Source organism: Marmota marmota, unplaced genomic scaffold (genome assembly GCF_001458135.2).
Source record: "Marmota marmota marmota unplaced genomic scaffold, marMar, whole genome shotgun sequence".
In the NCBI taxonomy this organism is placed as follows: domain Eukaryota; kingdom Metazoa; phylum Chordata; class Mammalia; order Rodentia; family Sciuridae; genus Marmota; species Marmota marmota.
Window position 1 is genome coordinate 1,218,660 of NW_026000255.1, and position 15,728 is coordinate 1,234,387.

At 33.6% G+C, this 15,728-nt stretch overlaps 1 protein-coding gene across 4 annotated transcripts in view; it reads right to left on the reverse strand.

Annotated features, from left to right (window-relative positions):
- Klf8 (Kruppel like factor 8) overlaps positions 1 to 15,728 on the reverse strand; it is a 196,198-nt gene that overhangs the window by 139,990 nt on the left and 40,480 nt on the right. For 3 of the 4 annotated variants that reach the window (XM_015506613.2, XM_048796718.1, XM_048796719.1), the window contains exon 3: positions 5,600 to 5,635. The exons of the other annotated variant lie outside the window; for it this stretch is intronic. The gene's annotated coding sequence lies outside the window, so the exon portion shown is untranslated. The remainder of the gene's footprint in view (positions 1 to 5,599; positions 5,636 to 15,728) is intronic. 4 annotated transcript variants of the gene reach the window in all.

Sequence of the window (15,728 nt, forward strand, 5' to 3'; positions counted from 1 at the left end):
AGATAGTAGAATGAAACAGACATTATTACTGTATGTATATATGTGACTACATGACCAATATGATTCTGCAACATGTACTCTCTGAAAAATGAGAATTTATATCCCGTCTATGTATAATATATCAAAGTGCATAAATGCATTCTACTGTCATGTATAACTAATTAAAACAAATTAAAAATTTTTGAAAAAAGAATTCAAAGCAGTGATCTTAAGGAAGCTCTATGAGATAAAAGGAATTATAAACAATTGAAAAAAGTCAGAAAAACAATTCATAATCTGCCTGAGAAATTCAACAAGGACATAGATACCACAAGTTAAACAGAAATAATAAAGTGGAAGACTTCACTGATTTGAAAAATTACAATCAACAGCAAACTAGATCAAATAGGAGAAATAATTTCTGAAATTGAAGACAGGTCTTTTGTAATAACAGAGAGGAAAAAAGGTAAAGAAAAATATTCATGTCCTACAATTAAGTGAACAGATATTTGCATTATGAGAGTTATAGAGGGAGAAGAGATGGAGGAAAGGCACAGAAAGCATATTTATTAACATACTGGTTGAAAATATCTGACATCTTGGGAAAGATATGGACATCAAGATCATCGAAGCATAAAGCACCCCAGTCAAATTCAACCCAGAGCAGTCTTCTCCAAAGCACATTATAATTAAGCCATCAAAAGTCAAAGACAAAGAGAGAATTATAAAAGCAGCAAAAGAGTTAAGTCGTATAAAAGGGAATCCCTATTTGACTGTCAGTAGCACAAACATTGTAGGCTGGGGGAGAATGGACTGTGATATTTCAAGTGCCAAAGGAAAAAAAAAAAAAAAAACTACCGCTCTATAAAGAAGTATGGAGAGTCTTCAAAAATTAGAAATGGAACCACCATGTAACTTCACTATCTACTCCTTAGAATTTATCCAAAGAACTAAAACCAGCATACTATTGTGATACAGGCATCCCAATGTTTTTGGCAGCATGATCCACAATAACCAAGTTATGGGACTAGCCTAGGGTCCATCAATAGATAAGTGGAGAAAGAATATATATACATACACACACACACACACACACAATGGAATATTATGTCATTTGCTGATAAATAGATGGAACTGGACAGCATTATGCTAAGTGAAATAAGTCAGACTCAGCAAGTCAAAGGTTGAATGTTTTCTCTCACTTGTAAAAGCTATAAAGAGAAAAGAAATAACAAAGGGAGATCTTATAAAGATAGAAGAAAGATGAGTAGAGTAGAAGGGTATGAAGGGGTAGTAAGAAGGGGACAGAAAGGGAAAGAACTGGGGAATGAAATTGACCAAATTATGCTATATGAGTGTATTAATATATCATAATGCATTACAATTTCATATGTAATATAATGCACCAAATAAATGAGAAAACATATAAATAAATAAATAAATAAATAAATAAATAAAAGGAAGACCAATAGAGTAGAGGAAAGGAATCATAGGGAGATAGAGATAAAGATGAAGTACAAGAGATTAAAATGGAAAAAAAAATATGCATTTATGAATATGTAAAAATGAGCCCCACTATTATGTATAATTATAATGCACTAATTTTTCAAAACTAACAATAATATCATACCCAACAAAGATATTCCTCAAGACTTAAAAGGGAAAAAAGTCTTCCTCAGGCAAGCAAAAGCTCAGGGCATTAATCATCAAGAGACTGGACTTACAGAAGATGCTTAAGAGAATACTTCAACCAAAAGAAAAAAGGATAACAGTTCCATATCATGGAAATATGAAATTATAAAACTCAGTGGTAAACTCATATTTAAATTTAGAATGATCCACTTTTGTAATGGTGGCATAAAATAGTATGAAGAGAGGAAAAAAAATCCAGGTGATCAATGATAATCATAGTTACAAAATGTTAAGGGAAACACAATATAAGAAGATGTACTTACAAATTGTGGAAAGAAGTGTAAAAGTCCAGAGTATTAGCATGGAATCAAAATAAAGCTGTCTTAAGCTTTAAATAGTTGATTTTATCTGTGAGATTTTTAATCAGAAGCAATAGAGTAACTACAAAGAACAAAATTCCAGCAGGTACAGAAAAGAGAAAGAGAAAGGAATTAAAGTTTATCATTACAGAAAAACCACCAAAACAGAGAGGCAAAAAAGAATAGGGGAAGAAAGGAATAAAAAATGTACAAAATAACCAGAAAACAGTTAACAAAATGGAAGAATTAAGTCTTTATCTATCCATAATAACCTTGAATATACATGGATCAATACCTCCATTTGACAGATGTAGAGTGGCTAAATAGGAGAAAATATATTCTGCTTATAAGAGATTCATTTTACCTTTGAAGCATACACATAGACCCAAAGCAAAGGAATGTAAAATTATATTTTATGCAAATGGAAAATAAAATATAGCTGGAATAGCTATATTTCCCTGTGATCAAAATAATTGAAAACCTGTGAAAAGAGAAAAAAAAAGATTATTTTATAATAGTAAAGGGGTCAACAAGGTTAAAGATATAAATATTGTAAACATATATTTATCCTACAATAGAATACTCAAATATGTCATACAAATATTATAAGATCTAAAGGGAGAGACGGACTTCAGTAAAATAATAGGAGGGGCTATGCCAGACCACTTTCAGTAATAGAAAAACAATACAGACATAAAATCAACAAAGAAACATCAGATTTGAACTGCACTGTTTATAAAATAGACCTAACAGACATTTATAGAAAATTTCACCCAACATCTGCAGAATGTACATTCTTCTCAACAGCACATGGAACATACTCTAGGCCAGTTCATATATTAGAAAACAAAAGTCTTGGACTAGGGTTGTATCTCAGTGGTAGAGTGCTCGCCTCACATGTGGAAGACACTAGGTTTAATCCTCAGCACCACATAAAAATAAAATAAAGATATTGTGTCCATCTACAACTAAAAAATATTTTGAAAAGAAAAAAACAAAAATCTTAAAAAATTTAAGAAAACTTCAATAATTTCAAGTATCATCACTGGGCACAATGGCATAAAACTAGACATCAGTATAGGATGATTTGCATTACTCCAATTGTTAAGGATGTTGGATATTTTTTCATATATTTGTTGTACATTTGTACTCTGTTGAGAAGTATCTGCTTAATTCATTTGCACATTTATTGATTGGAATTATTTGAGGGTTTGTTGGTAAGTTTCTGAGTTCTTTATGTTCTGAATATTAATCCTCTGTCAGAAGAGTAGCTGACAAATGTTTTCTTCCATTCTATAGAGAAGAATGAAATAATGGCATTTACAGAAAAAATAGACAAAACATTAATGCATAATGTCAAGTAAAATAAGCCAAACTCTGAAAGTCAACTATTGTATGTTTTCTTTAATGTGTGGAAACTAGAGATGAAAGAAGAAAATAAAGGTGAGGGAGGAATCTCATGAAAATAGAAGGAAGACCAGTAGAGTAGAGAAAAGGGGCCAGGGGGAAGAAGGAGGGAAGGAAAAAGGAAAGTACTGTAGAATAATATTTGCAAAACTGTATTGTTATATTGTGTGCATATATATTTTACAATGAATCCCTCTAGTATGTATAATCATAATGCAGCACTACAAATAGGGGGCAAATAATAGGAGGAACTTTGGAATCTTTAAAAATTTTGGAAATTATATAATATGCTCCTGAACAACCAAGAGGTCAAAGAAGAAAGTAAAAGGGAAATTTAAAAATTTCTTGAGATAAATAAAAATGGAAGCACAACATAATAAAATCAATGGGGTACAGCAAAAGCAGTACTAATAGGAAAGGTCTAATAAATTCCTAAATCAAAAAGGAAAAAAGATCTCAAATAAACAACCTAACATTATACCTCAAGGAGGCAGAAAAAAAATAGAACAATCTAAATATAAAACTAATGGAATAAAATAAAAATGTTAGAGAAGAAATAAAAAAATTGTCTAAAAATACAAAAGATAAATGAGAAAGAGTTGTTGTTTATATAAACAAATGAGAAACTGAGTTGTTTTTTTAGATAAACAAAATTAACAAACCTTTAGCTAGTCTAAGAAAAAAATGAGAGAAGAGGGGCTGGGGTTGTAGCTCAGTGGTTGAGCACTTGCCTTGCATGTGTGAGGCACTGGGTTCCATCCTCAGTACCACATGAAAAAATAAATAAATAAAATAAAGATATTGTGTCCATCTACAACTAAAAAAATACTAAAAAAATGAGAGCAGACTCAAATAAAGATAAAATATATCTTTCACATTTCTGATATTAGATAACCTGGGTGAAATGGATATGTTTTGGGACATATACTAAAATGGAAGTATGAAGAACTAGAATATGTGAACAGACCAATAATAAGCAACAATATTGTGTCATTTAGAAAGTCTCCCATAAAGGGCTATGATTGTGGCTCAGCAGCAGAGTGCTCGCCTAGCACATGCGAGGCCCTGGGTTCGATCCTCAGCACCACATAAAAATAAATACATAGAACAAAGGTATTGTGTCCAACTAAAACTAAAAAATAAATATTAAAAAAAATTTAAAAAAGAAAGTCTCCCATGAAATAAAAACTCAGGACCTGATGAATTCACTGCTGAATTCTACTAAATATTTATAGAAGAACTAATACCAATTCTTCTGAAACTCTTCAGAAAAAAAAATCAAAGAGGAAGGAATTTTTTCAAATTTATTCTACTAGGCTGGCATTACCTTGGTACTGAAACTAGACAACGACACAACTAAAATTCAAACTACAGGCCAATATCCTGATAAGCACAAATGTAAAATTCTCAATAAAATACCACCAAACAAAATTCAATAGATCATTTAAAAATTATTCAGTATGACCAAGTGAGTCTCATCCTAGGGATGCAAGCAAGGATGGTTTAACATACACAAGTCAATTAACGTGATGCATATGAAGGGGAAAAATCATATGATCATCTCAGTAGATGCGGATAAATCATTTGACAAAATATAATGTCCCTTCATGATATAAATATGAGCAAATTAGTTATAGAAGGAATGTACCACAATACAATAAAGGCCTTAAATGACAAATGTACATATACTGAAATGGGAAAAGTTGAAGGCCTTCCCTTTAAGAAAAGGATGCCTTTTCTCATCACTTCTATTCAAAAGAATATTGGAAGTACTAGCCAGAAGAAGTAGGCATGAAAAGAAATAAAAGGCATTCAAACTGGAAACAAAGAAGTTAAATTTTAGCCAGGTGGTGGTGCATACCTGTAATCCCAGCAGCTCTGGAGGCTGAGGCATGAGAATTGCCAGTTCAAAGGCAGCCTCAGCAATTTAGTGAAGCCTTAAGCTGAAAACATGATTTTATGTGTGTGTGTGTGTACACACACACACATATATACATACATGTGTATATACATGTGAGTATATATTTGTGTATGTGTGTGTATATTCCAAAGACTCCACTAAAAAATTGTTTAAATTAATAAATTAATTGTTTTAGGGTATAAAATCAACATACAAAGAAAGAACAGTAGCATTTCAACATGCTAGCAGTGAAATTCCTGAAATAGAAATCAAGAAAACAATCCCAGGGCCTGGGGTTGTGGCTCAGTGGTAGAGCACTTACCTAGCAGGTGTGAGGCACTGGGTTCAACTTTCAGCACTGCATATAAATAAATAAATAAAAGTTCCATCAACAACTAAAACAGAAAGAAAATAATCCCATTTCCAATAACCACAAAACTAAAATACTAAGAAAAAAATAAAATTCATGTTTATATGTTTATGTCAATGAACATAAAAAAGTCCTGCAAAGACACAAACCAAACTATTAAGAATGGTATACTAAGAGAGAAGAGTAGAATGAAGACAAAAGTAAAGGTCAGTTTTATTCTACTTCATTTAGTTATATATTTTTAATCATCTTATAATGAGTACATATTTTGTAATTTAAGAAATAAACATTGCGTTACACAAACTGAATTTGAGGTGAGTAGGATATGTAGAAGTCTACATGGAATATAATAATTTGATCTCTCATGTATGTCTGTGTTCTTATTTGTACCAAAGAGGCTAAAATCTACAGGGATTAAATTCTTATTACACTTATTTGTTATCCTGATACACTGTGTCTTCCAGGACTGACCTCCACCTGGAATACATAAAAGTCCTTCCTCAAGCCAATTCTAGAACCAGTAGAAAACAGTAAATAATTAAGATCAGAGCTAAAACAATAAAATTGAGAATTAAAAACAACAATAAAAAGGGCCACTGCAACCAAGAATTGGTCTTTGAAAATATAAACAAGATTGATAAATCCTTAATCAAACTAACCAAAATAAAGAGAAAGAAAACGCAAATCAAAAACATGAGATGGGCCGGGTGCACTGGTGCATGCCTGTAATCCCAGTGGTTTGGGAGGCTGAGGCAGGAGTTTAAAGCCAACCTCAGCAAAGTGAGGTGCTAAGCAACTAAGTGAGACCCTGCCTCTAAATGAAATACAAAATAGGGCTGGGGATGTGGCTTAGGGTCAAGTGCCCCTGAGTTCTATCCCTGGTTAACCCCCTCACCCCAAGAAAAATATGAGATGAAAAAGGATATATCACTACAGACATTTAATGCCTGGATCATTAGTAGAGGATCATTAGCAACTTTTGAAAACATATTCCAAAAATGTGAAAAATCTAGAAGATATTAACAAATTTCTAGTCATATTTCTAAGTCATACATGACTTACCCAGATTTAACAAATGGAACATATAAAACATAAATAGACCAATATTAAGAAATGAGACTGACTGAATGAGTGGTAAAAAGGCTCCCAAAAAAGTAAAGCCCAGGACTAGAGAGATTCTCAGTTGAGTTTTACCCTAACCTTTAAAGAACTAATGCCAATCATCCTGAACCTATTCCATGAAATAGAAAGGGAGGGAGCACTACAAAATTAGTTCTATGAAGCCAGAATCACCCAGGTAGCAAAACCAGAGAAAGACACATAAAGGAAAGAAAACTACACACACATACCCCTGATGAACATAGATACAGGTATTCTTAATATTAACAAACCACATTCAAAAACCCATTAAGAAGATGACACATCATGATAAAGTTGGTTTCATTCCAGGAATGAAAGATTGCTTCAAATTATACAAATCAATAAATGCAATTCATCACACGAATACAATTAAGGACAAAAATTACATGATTATCTCAACAGATGTAGAGAAAGAATTTGACAAAATCCAGCACCCATTCATGTTAAAAAAAAACATCAAAAAAATTAGGGACAGAAAGAACATACCTCAATATCATAAAGGCTATAAATGTCAAACACAAAGCCATCATTATACTTTAGAGAAAAACTGAAAGCATATCCTCTATAGTCAGGAATAAGACAAAGATATCCACTCTCCCCACTCCCATTCAACATAGTTCTTGAAACTGTAGACAGACTTAAAATCAGCCTACTTCAGTGACACAGCCACATGAATGTTTATAGCAGCTCAATTCACAATAGCTAAACTATGGAACCAACCTAGATGCCCTTCAACAGATGAATGGATAAATAAAATGTGTACATACACACAATGGAATATTACTTAGGCTTAAAGAAGAATGAAATGATTGCATCTGCAGGTAAATGGATAGAACTATCATGCTAAGTGAAAAAACCCAATCCCCCCAAAAAACCAAAGGCCAAATGCTTTCTCTGATAAGCAGATGCTGATCCATGGAGGGGTGGGTAGGGAAAAATGAAGGTACTTTGGATTATGTAGAAGGGAGTGAGGGGAGGGGTGGGGCAGTGAGGATGGGAAGGAGGGTAGAATGAGACAGACATTATTACCCTATAAACATGTATGATTACACTATTAGTGTGACTCTGCACCATGTACAGCCAGAGGAATGAGAAATTGTGTTCCATTTGTGTAAAATGTGTAAAAAAGAATTCTACTGTCATGTATAACTAATTAGAACAAATTAATTTTTTAAAAAATTACAAAAAAAATTATAGCCAGAGCAATCAGGCAGGAGAAGGAAATTAAAAGAATAAAATTGAAAAAGGAGTCAAATTATCTCTGTTAGCTGATGACATTATTCTATACTTAGAAGACCCAGAATACTATGAATACTATAAGCAAAAGACTTCTAGATCTGATAAATTCAGAAATGTAGCGGCTTATAAGATCAGCATAGAAAAATCAATAACCTTCCTATAGTAAATCTGATGAGAATAAATTCAGGATTACGGGAAAGAAAGAAAGAAAGGAAGAAAGGAAGAAAGGAAGAAAGGAAGAAAGGAAGAAAAGAAAAAAACTCGGGAATAAATCTAACCAAGGAAGTGAAAAACTTCTACAGTGAAAAACAAAGAACACAAAAGAAAATGAATAAGACCTTAGAAGATGCAAAGTCGTACCATGAATTTGGATAGGCAGAATAAATATTGTCAAAATGATAATATTAGCAAAACTGATATATAGATTTAATGCAAAACCCATAAAAATACTAATGGCATTCTTCATGGAGATAGGAAAAATGCTAAAATTAATATAGAAGAATAAAAGAATAGACAAATCAGTACTGAGCAAAAAAAGAGTGATGCTGGTGGCATCACAATACCTGATCTCAAATTATATAACAAAAAACAGCCTAGTATTGGCATGACAACAGACATGAAGACCAGAATAGAAGGCATGGAGACAAATCCATATAGATACAGTCATCTAATCCTTGACAAAGTTGCTAAAAACATATATTGGGAAAAAGATACCATTTTTAACAAATGGTGCTAGGAAAACTGGATTTTCATATGTAGAAGAATGAAACTTCTGTGAAGCCTTTATTCGGTTAGTTTGCCCATTTATTGATTGGGTTATTTTTTTTAAGTGTTAAGTTTTTTGAGTTATTTATATATCATGGAGATTAATGCTCTATTTGAGGTGCAGTTGGCAAAGATTTTTCTCCCATCCTGTAGGCTGTCTCTTCACCCTCTTTTTCTAAACATATTTTTTAGTTGTCAATGGATTTTTATTTTATTTATTTTTTTATTTATATGTGGTGCTGAGGATTGAACCCAGGACCTCACACATGTTAGGCAACTGCTCTACCACTGAGCCACAACCCCAGCCCTCTCTTCACATTCTTGATTGTTTCCTTTGCTGTGAAGAAGCTTTTCAGTTTGATACCATCCCATTTATTGTTTCTTGATTTTACTTCTTGCACTATAGGAGTCCTGTTGAGGAAATTGGTTCTTAAGCTGACATGATGGAAAGTTGGGCCTACTTTTTCTTCTAGTAAGCACAGGGTCTCTGGTCTAATGCCTAGGTCTTTGATCCACTTTGAGTTAAGTTTTGTGCAGGATTAGAGATAGGGGTTCAATTTCATTTTGCTACATGTGGATTTCCAGTTTTCCCAGCACCATTTGTTGAAATGGCTATCTTTTCTCCAATGTATACTTATGGCCCCTTTGTCCAGTATGAGATAACAATATATATGTGGGTTTATCTCTGTGTCTTCTATTCCATTGGTTCTTCATGTCTGTTTTGGGACCAATACCATGCTATTTTTACTTCTATATTTCTGTAGTATAATTTATGGTCTGATATTGTGATGTCCTCTGCTTCTATTTTCTTACTAATGATTTCTTTGGTAATTCTGGGCCTCTTATTTTTCCAAATGCATTTTATAACTGCTTTTTCTCAGAAGAATGTCATTAGAATTTTAATAGGAGTTACATTAAATCTGTATAGCACTTTTGATAGTATGGCCATTTTGACAATATTAATTCTGCCTATCCAAGAACATGGGAGATAGTTCCATCTTCTCAGTTCAAGTATGAATGGTCAACAGATATATAAAAAAAATGTTCAACATCTTTAACAATTAGAGAATTGCAAATTAAAACTGCATGAAAATTCCATCTCACACCAGTCAGAATGGCAATTATCAAGAACACAAATAACCAATAAATGCTGATAAGGAATTGGGGGAAAAAGTATACCCAAAGTATACCCAAACATTACTGGTGTGCCTGAAAATTGGAACAACAAGTATGGTAAACAATATGGAGATTCATCCGAAGATTTGCAATGAAATCACATTTGACCCAGTTATCTCAGTCCTTGGTATATACCCAAAGGAATTAAAATCACCATACTGCATTGATGCAGCCAAATCAATGTTTATAGCAGCTTAATTCAGAATAGCTAAGCTATGGAACCAACCTAGGTGCCCTACAACAGATGAATGGCTAAAGAAAATTTAGTATATATCCACAATGGAATATTACTCAGCCATAAAGAATAATGAAATTTTGGAATTCACCAGTAAATGCATGGAACTGGAGACTATCATGCTATGTGGAATAAGCCAATCCCCCCCAAAAAAAGGCCAAATATTCTCTCTGATAGTGGATGCTAACATACAATGGGGCACGGGGGAGTGAAGAATAGAAGTTTAGTGGATTAAACAAAAGAGAATGAAGAAAGAAAGAGGGATGTGAATAGGAAAAACAGTAGAATTAATCAGACATAACTTTCCTATGTTCATATATGAATACACAACCAGTGAAACTCCATATCATGTAATGGGATCCATATTAGAATACGTTATACTCCATGTATATATGTCAAAATAACCTCTACTGACATGTATATCTAAAAATATAAAAATTTAAAAAGAATAATGACACTAGATCCCTTCTCTTGCCCTGTACGGAAATCAACCCAAAATGTATCAAAGACCCAAGAATTGGACCAGAAACACTGCAACTGCTAGAAGAAAACATAGGGTCACATCTCCAACATATTTGCACAGGTGCCAACTTTGTTAATAAGACTCCTAGTACTCAAGAAATAAAAACAAGTATTAATAAGTAGGATGGCTTCAAATCAAAAAGCTTTTTCACAGCACACAAAAACAAGAGTGTCAAGAGAGAACCTACAGATTGGGAGAAAATCTTTGCCAGGTATCAAATAGGAGATTAAACTTCAGAATTTTTAAAGAACTCAAAAAAAAAAAAAACTTAACACACACAAACAAATAATAATTAGGCAAAAGAACTAAAAAGATATTTCTCAAAAGAAAAAAACCACAAATGGTCAACAAATATATGGGAAACAATGTTCAACATCTTTAGCAGTCAGGGAAATGCAAATCAAAACTACATTGAGATTTAATCTTACTCCAGTTAGAATGACTATTATCAAGAATACAAATCGGGGCTGGGGATGTGGCTCAAGCGGTAGCGTGCTCGCCTGGCATGCGCAGGGCGCTGGGTTCGAACCTCAGCACCACATAAAAAAAAAATAAAGATGTGTCCACCGAAAACTGAAAAATAAATATTAAAAAATTCTCTCTCTCTCTCTCTTAAAAAAAGTTTAAAAAAAGAATACAAATAACAATAATTGCTGGTGAGGATACAGAAAAAAAGATACACTCATATATTATTGGTGGGACTGCTAATTAGTACAACCATTTTGAAAAGCAATATGGCGATTCCTGAAAAGATCAGGAATGAAACCAACATTTAACCAGCTACCTCACTCCTTCATACTCATCCAGAAAACCTAAAATAAGCACTCTATAGTGACACATGCATACCAATGTTTATTGCAGCACAATTCACAACAGCCAAGTCAGGGAACCAGCCTCACTCGTGTCAACAGACAAGTGGATACAGAAAATGTAATACACACACACATATACACATATACATACATGCATACACACACACATCCATGTACACACACATATACACAATGGAGATTTACCTAACCACAGCAAGAATAAATTATGTCATTTGCTTGTTAATGGATGGAGATGGAGAACATTATGATAAGTGAAATAAGTCAGACTCAGAAAGTCAAGGGTTAAACGTTTTCTCTTATATTTTCAGAAATAAGGAATTTTGACCAAATTATGCTATATTCATGTATGAATATACCACAGTGAGTTCCACTTTTATGTATAAGTATAATGTACCAAATATAAAAAAAACAATAGAAGGAAAACAATAGAGTGAGGAAAGGAATCAGGGGGGTGTTAGGAGGGAAGGGAAGGGTTTATTACTGGGGATTGAATTGGAGACAATTATGTTAATGCATTTATGAATGTTTCAAAATGAACCTCACCATTCTATAAAAATTATATTGTACTAATAAAACATTAAAAAGATGAAAAAATGAATAGTCCTTCCTCAGCTGAACTTGAGGTCTTTTATGATAATATGAATGCCCATGGCTTCTACCGAGGTACCATCTATATTAATATGCTAGTCTTTTTCACTCGAAACACGGATAGATATAGAAATGACCTCAGAAAATAGATGTTAGAACAATGAGGCTTATTTTACTTTAGTTTTCTTCCATTTATCTGTAGACTGGCAAAGAAAATAGTTAAATCCTTACCCATATAGAATTCATAGTACAGTTTTGTTATTTAAGATAAAAGTCACACTTGTGAAATGACACAAATGGGAGTTTGCATGATTCCTACTATAGGTAATATATTCATATTCATAAGATAGAGCAAGTTAGTAGTTAATCTCTTTTCAACATACTGAGTGGCCAATTTATTAAAAAATACTTTTTTTCTAGGCAGTTCCAAATCTCTCCAGCTTCACTATGGAAAGATTTATGACTATTAGTGACAGCATGTTGATAATATCAGTATGTGACGTTATTAAAAAAAAAAAAGGTATGCTAGTAGAAGCATCGCAAAATTAAAGCCCCATGTAACCGCCAAATCTACTTTCACATCTTCAGCCCAACCCCCCCTAAATGTCTGGTACACAGGACATGAGTGAAAATTGAAAAAAAAAAATCATCAATGGTTTTCACCAAGGCCCACAGCTTCAGGCAGGGGGCTTTATCTCTGTGAACAAAAGGCAGTCATACTAGCTGGCAGCATGGGGTTACTGACCCCAGGAAAGGAAGACTGTTGCTGGCATCTTCACAGGAAAGAATGCTGACCTGAATAAAAGGAAAGGTCTGAGGGAAGTGATTCAGAATTTACAGGAGGCACTTAAAAAGGAAGTCAGAAGCATTTCATTCCCTACTAAACATCTGTCAGGATTTCCACCCCCACAGCTGTTGAATTGATTGAACCTAATCCATCATAATGATACTTTATAGAGAGTCCCATCCAGAAAAGAATTATAATTTAACTACAGTTAATTTTATAGTTTTTGGGGAGAAAAAAATGGTGCTCCAGATTCATGGGAATAATAAAGTTACCACTTCTATGTATGTGAGGTGGTGACGAATTGTTTTGTTTTATAGACAAGGATTCAGGAAGATTGAATAACTTGCTCAATATCATACAGCTTGCTTTTGGTGACAGGTAGTACTGCTTCCCAGGAGTTTCAAATCCTAATACTGTACTCTTTACACTTATAGAATAATGTTGCACATGTTCCTGATGCAAGTTGTTTTACAGTTTTTTTTAATCATGTGGGAGTTTTCCAACTGTTGTCCCCAAACCTTAAAATATTATTTAATTTTATCCTGTCCCTCAATCCAATAAGCTACATTTATCTCTTTATTAATTTGTTTCTTTGTGGTTTATACTCTGCTTCATTTATAAAACCACAGTTTATACCAAGGAGGATTAGATTTCTTTTTTACAATCAACAGGAATATTCAAGTGACAGTTGCCTAAAAAGAGTCTTACTTATTTCATATAAAAGAAGCTGGGGAGAAGGCTGTTTGGGGTTGGTTTGTAGCATTGTGCTTGTAAGAGACATAGGTTCTACCATCATATCACAAGGCTCTCCTCTTCAGAGTATCTTTAGGATGACAGGTTTTCCAGGGATCAGGAAGGAGCAAAGGAAGAAAGGACAAAAAAGGACTCTCCAGCAGTAGCATGCAACAATTACTTTGACATCTTATCTTACTTTAGTAATATGCCCACACCTAGCAAGGGAGAATGTTAATTAGCTGAGCACAGTTCCACCATTATTGCTCTGTTAGTAAGTGCTCTGGAACTAAGTAAGAGAGGGAATACTGCGCATTCTACTAGGATCCTTTGGTAAAAATATAATTTGTGGAATCTAAGTGAAGAAAAGATAAGGGTAAATATTTAAGAAAAGATTCTAAGGTGCTTAAGCGGGTACACTAGCAAGAGACTGGTAGAATATTGGTATTTGAATCAACTACCAAATAACCTGAAGTCTACTTCTGCCTTATCTTACAAATCTTTCCTCTTTCTCACTTTTACTGCCATTACTTCCATAGCTCATCATAACCAGATCTTGGGCAACTGCAGAACTAATAAGCTTTTAACTCATTTTCTAATCTTTAGTCTCTTTCATACTTCATAGTAGTCTTCCAAACACCAATTCTGATCATGCCATTCCTTGTTCAAAAATATTTAGTGACACAGTTAGTCACATCTCCAGTATTTTATCCTGTTCTTTCCTCCTGCCTAACAGAACCTTCACTTTATTCATGTATTTGCCTCTGTTCTACATAGGATGGGCTTCATAGGAAGTCAATTTCATGCCTGGCTGAAATAAATAGCATTTATAAAAAGTAAATAGCATTTGGTATAAGCCTATCATAGTTATCTGAATCCCCTTGTCAGTAACTGGTAGAGAGGTCAGTGGGGCTTGGAACAATAGGCAATGAGGCTTTAGGGAGGACTTCTGGGAAAGCATGTAGGAAAGTATTCCTCCTACTGTAAAGGTAAAACTAATACTCTGGTTTCTCTTCAGATCGTATAAATCTTTCGCCTTTTACTGTAAAGGTAAAACTAGATGAAATGGTCATTTGGTATCCCTCTAATGTTAATATTTTGGGATAAATTGCCTGAAGCTATCTAATTACAAGTCTGAGTATAACTCTAATCAGTGAAGGGGCAGATCTAACAGAATCATACAGAAATAGATTAAAAGTCCTGAAATACACCTAGAGCTAGCCTAACTTCTAGCTGTAGTGTTATATATGAAAGTAAATTTCTGTATTGTTTGCATCTATGTGAATTGGTGTTTTCCTTTACTTGAAGTGAAAAGCTGATGTACAAACATTAATGGCTCCAAATCTCCTCCAAAATGATGTCCAAAATCTTTCACATAGCCCTAAGAGCTTTTGTGATTTGGACCCAATTTACCTTTCTAACCATATGTTTCCATTATCCTTGATATTCATTAACCCCTAACCAAACTGGATCAGTTGATGTTCCTTGAGCATCTCCATGCATTCTTCCCTCCAAATTCATCTCGCTAGTACACTCTGCCTACCACACCTCATCTCCACTTGTTGAAATTCTACTGAACCTTTAAATCTTATCTCAAGGTGCTATCCCCAGCTTGAAACATTTCCTAGTTACAGACATGTGATATGTTTCCATTCTTAATGTCCATAATACTTAGCCAAGCAAAGACTGAGGAAACAGTGAGCAAATGGGAGCATATAACCAGATGAGATTAAGGATATATGGGCCAGATTATGAAAGGCCTATTAAGTCTTGGTAATATGTTGTGATTTTATTCTTAGCCTAAAGACAGTCTTCTTGTGTAAAACAGAGTAATCATATAATCTGATTTACATTTTTTTTAATTTTTTATTGTTGGTTGTTCAAAACATTACATAGTTCTTGATATATCATATTTCACACTTTGATTCAAGTGGGTTATGAACTCCCATTTTTACCCCGTATACAGGTTGCAGAATCATATCAGTTACACATCCATTGATTTACATGTTGCTATACTAGTGTCTGTTGTATTCTGCTGCCTTTCCTATCCTCTACTATCCCCA